General features: G+C 44.0%; 1 protein-coding gene across 3 annotated transcripts in view; it reads left to right on the top strand.

Moving 5' to 3' along the window:
* Positions 1-5,655: 5,655 nt before the first annotated feature.
* lrfn5a (leucine rich repeat and fibronectin type III domain containing 5a) overlaps positions 5,656-6,473 on the top strand; it is a 160,880-nt gene continuing 160,062 nt past the window's right edge. For 2 of the 3 annotated variants that reach the window (XM_061843344.1, XM_061843342.1), the window contains exon 1: positions 5,656-6,433. The gene's annotated coding sequence lies outside the window, so the exon portion shown is untranslated. The remainder of the gene's footprint in view (positions 6,434-6,473) is intronic. The other variant, XM_061843343.1, reaches the window with a different exon arrangement.

Below are 6,473 nucleotides of genomic sequence, written 5' to 3'. Positions count from 1 at the left end.
GATGGTCCATTTCGTGCTTCCATCCGCCAAGCAGACGGCCCTGTTGCTGCTGGACGAGGTTATCCGCTATCACGGACTTACGGTGGATATTGTTTCGGACAGAGGACCACAGTTCATTTCCCAGTTCTGGAAGTACTTCTGCACCCTCATCGGCGCTTCGGCGAGTCTGACATCGGGCCACCATCCGGAGTCCAATGGCCAGACAGAGAGGATCAACCAGGACTTGGAGACCAGCCTGTGCTGCTTGGCATCCCGGGACCATAGTACTTGGAGCCAGCACCTCAGATGGGTGGAGTATGCTCACAACTCCTTGCCCTCCGCCTCCACAGGTATGACTCCATTCCAAATTGTGCACGGTTATCCCCCCTCTCTGTGGCCACGGACTCTGCGGTGCCGTCCGCCCTGGCAGTGATAAGACGCTGCAAGCGAACCTGGGAGGCAGCACGCAGGACGCTGCTGCGCATGGGTACCTCCTTCAAGTCCGCAGCGGACCTCAAGAGGAGAGGGGCGCTGGCGCTCAAGGGGGGACAATGAGTGTGGCTGTCCACTAAGGATCTTCCGCTGCGGACGAAGTCGCGCAAACTTGCTCCCAGGTTCCTTGGACCTATCCCTGTCAGCAAGATCATCAACCCTGTCGCCGTGTCACTGAAGCTCCCCAGGTCGATGAGGGTCCACCCCACCTTCCATGAGGAGCATTCCTGGATCCCCTCCCGCTTTATCGTCGACCACACCCTCATCAGGGACTTCCACGCGGCCCATCCTGATGCTCCTGGGCCGTCTGGAGCCGGCCGTTTTGGGTACTGTCATGATCCTGCCTTCCAGTCCTGCCTGGGCGTGGCCAGCACACCGGCGCTGATTAGAAGGCGCACACCTGCGCCTCATCCTGACTGATTAACCTCGGTATTTATAGGACCCTGGGGAGGACTGGTCTTCGCCAGATCGGTGCCTCGCATGCCTCATTCCCGCACTTCCGTATTCCTGACGCCTACCTCCCGTGTACCGACCAATGCCTGTCTCCCGACCTTCCCCGTAAGCCTGCCATTACTGATCCTGTTGCTTGTTTGGACTGACTCCCTGGTAACTGACGCTGGAACAAATAAAGGCCTATTCCTTACTGCTTACCTGTCACCTGAGTCGTGCATTTGGGTCCGCCCTCGAGTCTCGTTCTTGACAGTCCTTCCATAGATCTGCTTGGACACAGCAATCTGTGAAAAGCAAGCCTCCTTAGCGATAAACTTTATTGGCTTACCCATCATCTAAAGGGTGACAATCATGGTTTTCTGGCCAGTTGTAAAGTTTGAAGACTTATAGACTCATATTGAACCCAAGTCAAACAATTGAACCAAACCGAAGAAATGTTATGAAACCTGGGGAAACCTTTGCAGGGGCTTAGAGTTTAGTAGATGATTTGTGTGTGGCACACAGTTTAAAACGTTTATGCCCAGCAAAATTTGGGCTGACATCTTCACAGTATTTAAATTTTTTGAAATTCCCATTTTTTTTAATGAGTTGGAAGCCCAAATTGTTTAACGATAAATTAATTATCCCAATGCAATCGTGTTAATTTTAGTTGGACTCAGGAGCAGGTGGAGGCTGAAGATGTTTGTGGAGAATGATTTGAGAAGAGATTCTAAGGTGGATCCTTGAGGCAGACTGGAGGGTCGTCGAGACAGGAAGTGTGATGTTAGTGGTGCTGATTATAAAGCACCACCCAAGATCCAAAAAGGGAACTGCAGGGCACAGATCATGGCATACAGTAAATCCAAGAAATTATTTCAATTGTGGGCCCTGAATTCATAATCACTGAAAGTTTAACTTTTTGTGTCAAAAGCGAAAGTGAGGAAGGCAGGTCCAGAACGTGGAGGACCCAAGTGCAAGGACGCAGAGAGGCAAGAGTCTCAACAAAATATTTAATTTACAAAATGCTAAACTAAACAAACTACCAAAATTGAAAACCAAATTAACATAGAAAACCTTGATTAGACCTAAAACTTGAAACAAAAAACATAACAATGACATTGGTCCGGACACTGACATAAACAATGGGCTGACAAGAACCGAAATAAACCAGGGCACTCAATCCAAACAGATTGCCAAAACAATGAGGAACATCTGGATGATACACTTGTGGCTGGAGGGAGTGGATTGGTTAACATAAGACAGGTTAACGAGAACAAGTGGACACAATAGACTGAGGACACAAGACGTTAAAACATGGAACAAGAAAATGTGACCAAATTAAAAAACCCAAACCAAAACCAAAGGAATGGAATTACGGAATTACATAAACTTTTCAAGGTTGTAGGATGCATCCTTTTTACACAGTGAGATGGTTTACTGGTATGTAGAATAAATTTGATCACATTAGAACAAATGTTATCCATTTGAAGACCGGCAAAGGTGATCCCCTTTATATGCATGCTCCTGCGCATGGAATCTGGAACTGTTGAGCATTCAGTCTTATCAGTGCACTGCAGAAAGTATATACGGTATCTCCAAATCTGTCTTTTACAGTGCACTCGTTACAACATAACCATGGGGTGTCAGCTGTGTAAACACACTTAATCAACAACCACTTTCCATCTAATCCAGCTGCAAATATGCTAATGCTCATATAATAAAAGGAGATCTGGTATAGAATACATTTTGATGTTCTTTTGAACATGATGGGAACCATGTTGTTCATTGCCAAAACATCCTACCTTCATACAAAATATAAATGACAATGCGGATATGTACTGTAAAGCTAAATCCTCTTCATCTGCTTCGTATAGTTTCAAATGCCTTCTTTACAGTGCTTGACATGTAAGGAAAGATGGAGTTAGAGAGGTAAGGAATTGTGTCTCCAATACCTTTACAGGCAAGACAATAACTTCCATGAAACACTTAAACTTTACAGAGTGAATTGTTATCATCACAGCATATTCTAAAAAGAAGAGAGTTCTTATATAAAAATAAAATGAATGAGGAAGGAGATCCTTTTTTATCCTTGATGTATGTGTTTCTTTGTTTGATTTTAGGATTAATATGGATTCAGTATTGTTACTTAAACCACCCTGTACTCACATCATCTTTTAAAAATATATTTACAGTAATTTTCTGAATCACCTGGATATTTCAATAAATTCACAGACTGTTTAACGCAGTGCTAACAATCTTATCCAAATTGTTTAATTTTAATGAAAGGAATATGCGAGCAGTGATGGAATTTCATGGGTACTGCATGGTTTTGGGGTCCCTGGCAAAACAATACTACTTTGACCCACACCACTTCACAGAGATGTCAAATGTTTAACGATTAACTATTTTCTAGTCAAACATTAGAGATCATTGTTAGGTTCCTTGTCACTTTTTTCAACATAAACAGCATCTGAAAATTTGAACTTATTGATTTTTATTATTACTATCTTTAGGCTTAATGGTCTCGATTTAGATTCAGAGACAATGCAACAAATATAGTCATTTGAATTCAGGGTCGCAGCACAGTATCCTGGTGATCAATACACCCCCCGTGTTTGTTTGGGGTTTCCTATGCCACATTCCCAAAAACACAATCAGAATCAGCTAAACTTGTCAAGCATGTAACAACACACAAGGAATTTGTCTCCAGCTATGTTCGTCCAAGACTAAATTCTCCGTAGGAATGAACGTGAGTGTGAATGAATGTTTTCTGTTTGTGCCTTGCAATTGGCTGGTGATCAATCCAGGTTTAGCCTGCTTCTCACCTAAAGTCAGTTGTGATAGAGTCCAGATCTCCCCCAACCTAATTGGTTCGGTGGATGATGGTCAATTATTATTAATAGTATGATGATGATGATTATACATCCATCCATTTTCTTAGCCACTTATCCTCACATGAGTGCTGGAGCCAATCCCAGCTGTCAAGAAGCAGGGTACACCCTGATCTGGTTGCTAGCCAATCGTAGGGCACATGGAGACAGACAACAGTTGCAATCCACAATCACATCTAGGGGCAATTTAGAGTGTCCAATTAATGTTGCATATTTTTGGGATGTGAGAGGAAACCACAGTGCCCAGAGAAAGCCCACGCAGGAATAAGAAAAATGTACAAACTCCAGAGAGACATGGCCACGAATTGAACCTTGGTCCTCAGAACTGTGAGACCAATGTTCTAACCAGTTGTTCCAACGTGCCGTTAAAATAAAATCCATCCATCGATCAATTTTCAGAGTCACTTATCTTCACAAGGGTCACGGGAGTGCTTGAGCATATCCCAGCTATCATCGGGCTGCAGGCAGGGTATACTCTGAACTGGTTGCCAGCTAATCACAGGGCACATGGAGACAGACTACAGTCGCATTTTGGGGTAATTTTAGAGTGTCCAATTAATGTTGCATGTTTTTAGATGTGGGAGGAAATCAGAATGCCCGGAGAAAACCCACGCAGTTACCGAGAGAACATGCAAACTCCACATGGGCGGGTCTGGGATTGAACCCGGGTCTTCAGAAGTGTGAGGCCAACACTTTAAAGCTCTTCCACCACGCTTTCAAATAAAATATTTACAAATATTTGCATATTCAAATACATTTTGCACCTCCTGTCTGGCTGGCAGCAGCTGCTCACCTGCACCTCATTTGTTAATAATGTCATGTATTTAAGCCTTATGTCATGTTAGGTTGCCAGTTCGTTGTGTGTGAGTTTGTGTGAGTTTATGAGCTTCTTGTTAGTGCATGTGCCTTGCTACCACATCCCAGCATTCCTGCGCCACCCAAGTCAAGTCTAGTGTTGTTTTCACATTCCAAGTTTGTGCCTTGTAGTGATCTGACCTCGATTCATATTTTTGGAACTTGCCTGGTGATCAGTCCAGGTTTAGCCTGCCTCTCACCTAAAGTCAGTTGTGATACGGTCCAGATCTCCTGCAACCTAATTGTTTGGGTGGATGATGATCAATTATAATGATGATGATGATGATGGTGATGATTATGATGATTATACATCTATCTCTTCATCCATTTTCTAAAGCACTTATCCTCATGAGGGTCCAATCCCAGCTGACAATGGGCAGAAGGCGGGGTACACCCTGGACTGGTTGCCAGCTAATAGCAGGGCACATAGAGACAAACAGCCACACTCACAATCACACCTATGGGCAATTTAGAGTCTCCAATTAATGTTTTTGGGATGTGGGTGGAAACCGGAGTGCTCGGAGAAAACCCACGCAGGCACAGGGAGAACATGCAAACTCCACACAGGCGGGGCCTGGATTGAATCTGGGACCTTAGAACTGTGAGGCCAACGCTTTACCAGCTGAGCCACTGTGCCGCCCTATCATCATTATTATTATTATTATTGACATTAATTGGACACTCTAAATTGCCCCTAGGTGTGATTGTGATTTCGGCTGTTTGTCTCGATGTGCCCTGCGATTGGCTGGCAACCAGTTCAGGCTGTACCCTGCTTTTTGCCCGTTGACAGCTGGAATTGGTTCCAGCACTCATGTGAGGGTAAGCGGCTAAGAAAATGGATGGATGGATGGATTATTATTGAATCCTTATACTTGAATTGTCTAATCGTTTCGTTTCTAAATGAATGGGCGTACATCTTGAGTTTTATTTTGAAAACTACACAAGAGGAAGTAGGCTTCCCTAAATGCCGTCATTTGACTGCTGTTATCCCCGATGCGCTGTCTAGATTACTCTGCAAGAGAAGTGGACCGAGGATCGGCCAAGCAACTGTTATTAAATCGTCTGTGGTGGGGTGGGGGGAGGACTCTTTCTCGAACTTCATTGAAACCCTTATCGGTAAACAAACGAAAAAAAAAAACATTTTGTTGCTGTATTCCAATTTCATATTCTTTCTTTTGAATTGATACAGATTCACATATGCGAAGAGAAAGGGAGAAACCCGTTTCTGACTGTGAAATGTATCCAAATGTTTCTTTTATTTATTTATTTTTATAGGTGCCACCGAAGGTTGTGATCATTTTCTTAAAACGAGCTGGTTTTTGAATGTGTCTTGCTTCATATATTGACTTCTTGTAGAGGACTTGTTCGTGGGTCACCTGGTGGTGGCATGGGGTGGAAGTGGCGAAGGTAAACGTCTGTAGTGACTCCCTTTTCAGGTTCTCTCGGATGGGATTCTTTACTCACCAAGCTTATGGAGGGATGAAACACGGAGGAAAAGAGAGAGCAGGAGAGACGAGAGTGAGAAGCAGGACGCGGTCGACGTGAATGCAGAACGGACGCACCCCTCTGGAAGACTGAAATCTGAACCTATACGGGATTTACATTCTCATCGGGGGATCTCAACTGTATGCGCACACATTCATGGGTCCTTTGCTTTTCGTTTGGAACCTATTTTTGTGGAGTTACGAGTGGAACTGAATTCTAAAAATGGGATTTGGTGAGATAACTGAGCCTTGACGGTTGGCGATCGAAGGAAGCCAAAAAAGGCTACACGTTCAGGAAAAGAGGTAAAGTTATTTTTAATAACAATATTATTTAAATATGTAG

This window comes from Syngnathoides biaculeatus, chromosome 15 (genome assembly GCF_019802595.1).
Source record: "Syngnathoides biaculeatus isolate LvHL_M chromosome 15, ASM1980259v1, whole genome shotgun sequence".
In the NCBI taxonomy this organism is placed as follows: Eukaryota; Metazoa; Chordata; class Actinopteri; order Syngnathiformes; family Syngnathidae; genus Syngnathoides; species Syngnathoides biaculeatus.
Note: the sequence above shows the minus strand (reverse complement) of the source record. Positions and strands in the feature narration are given on the sequence as shown.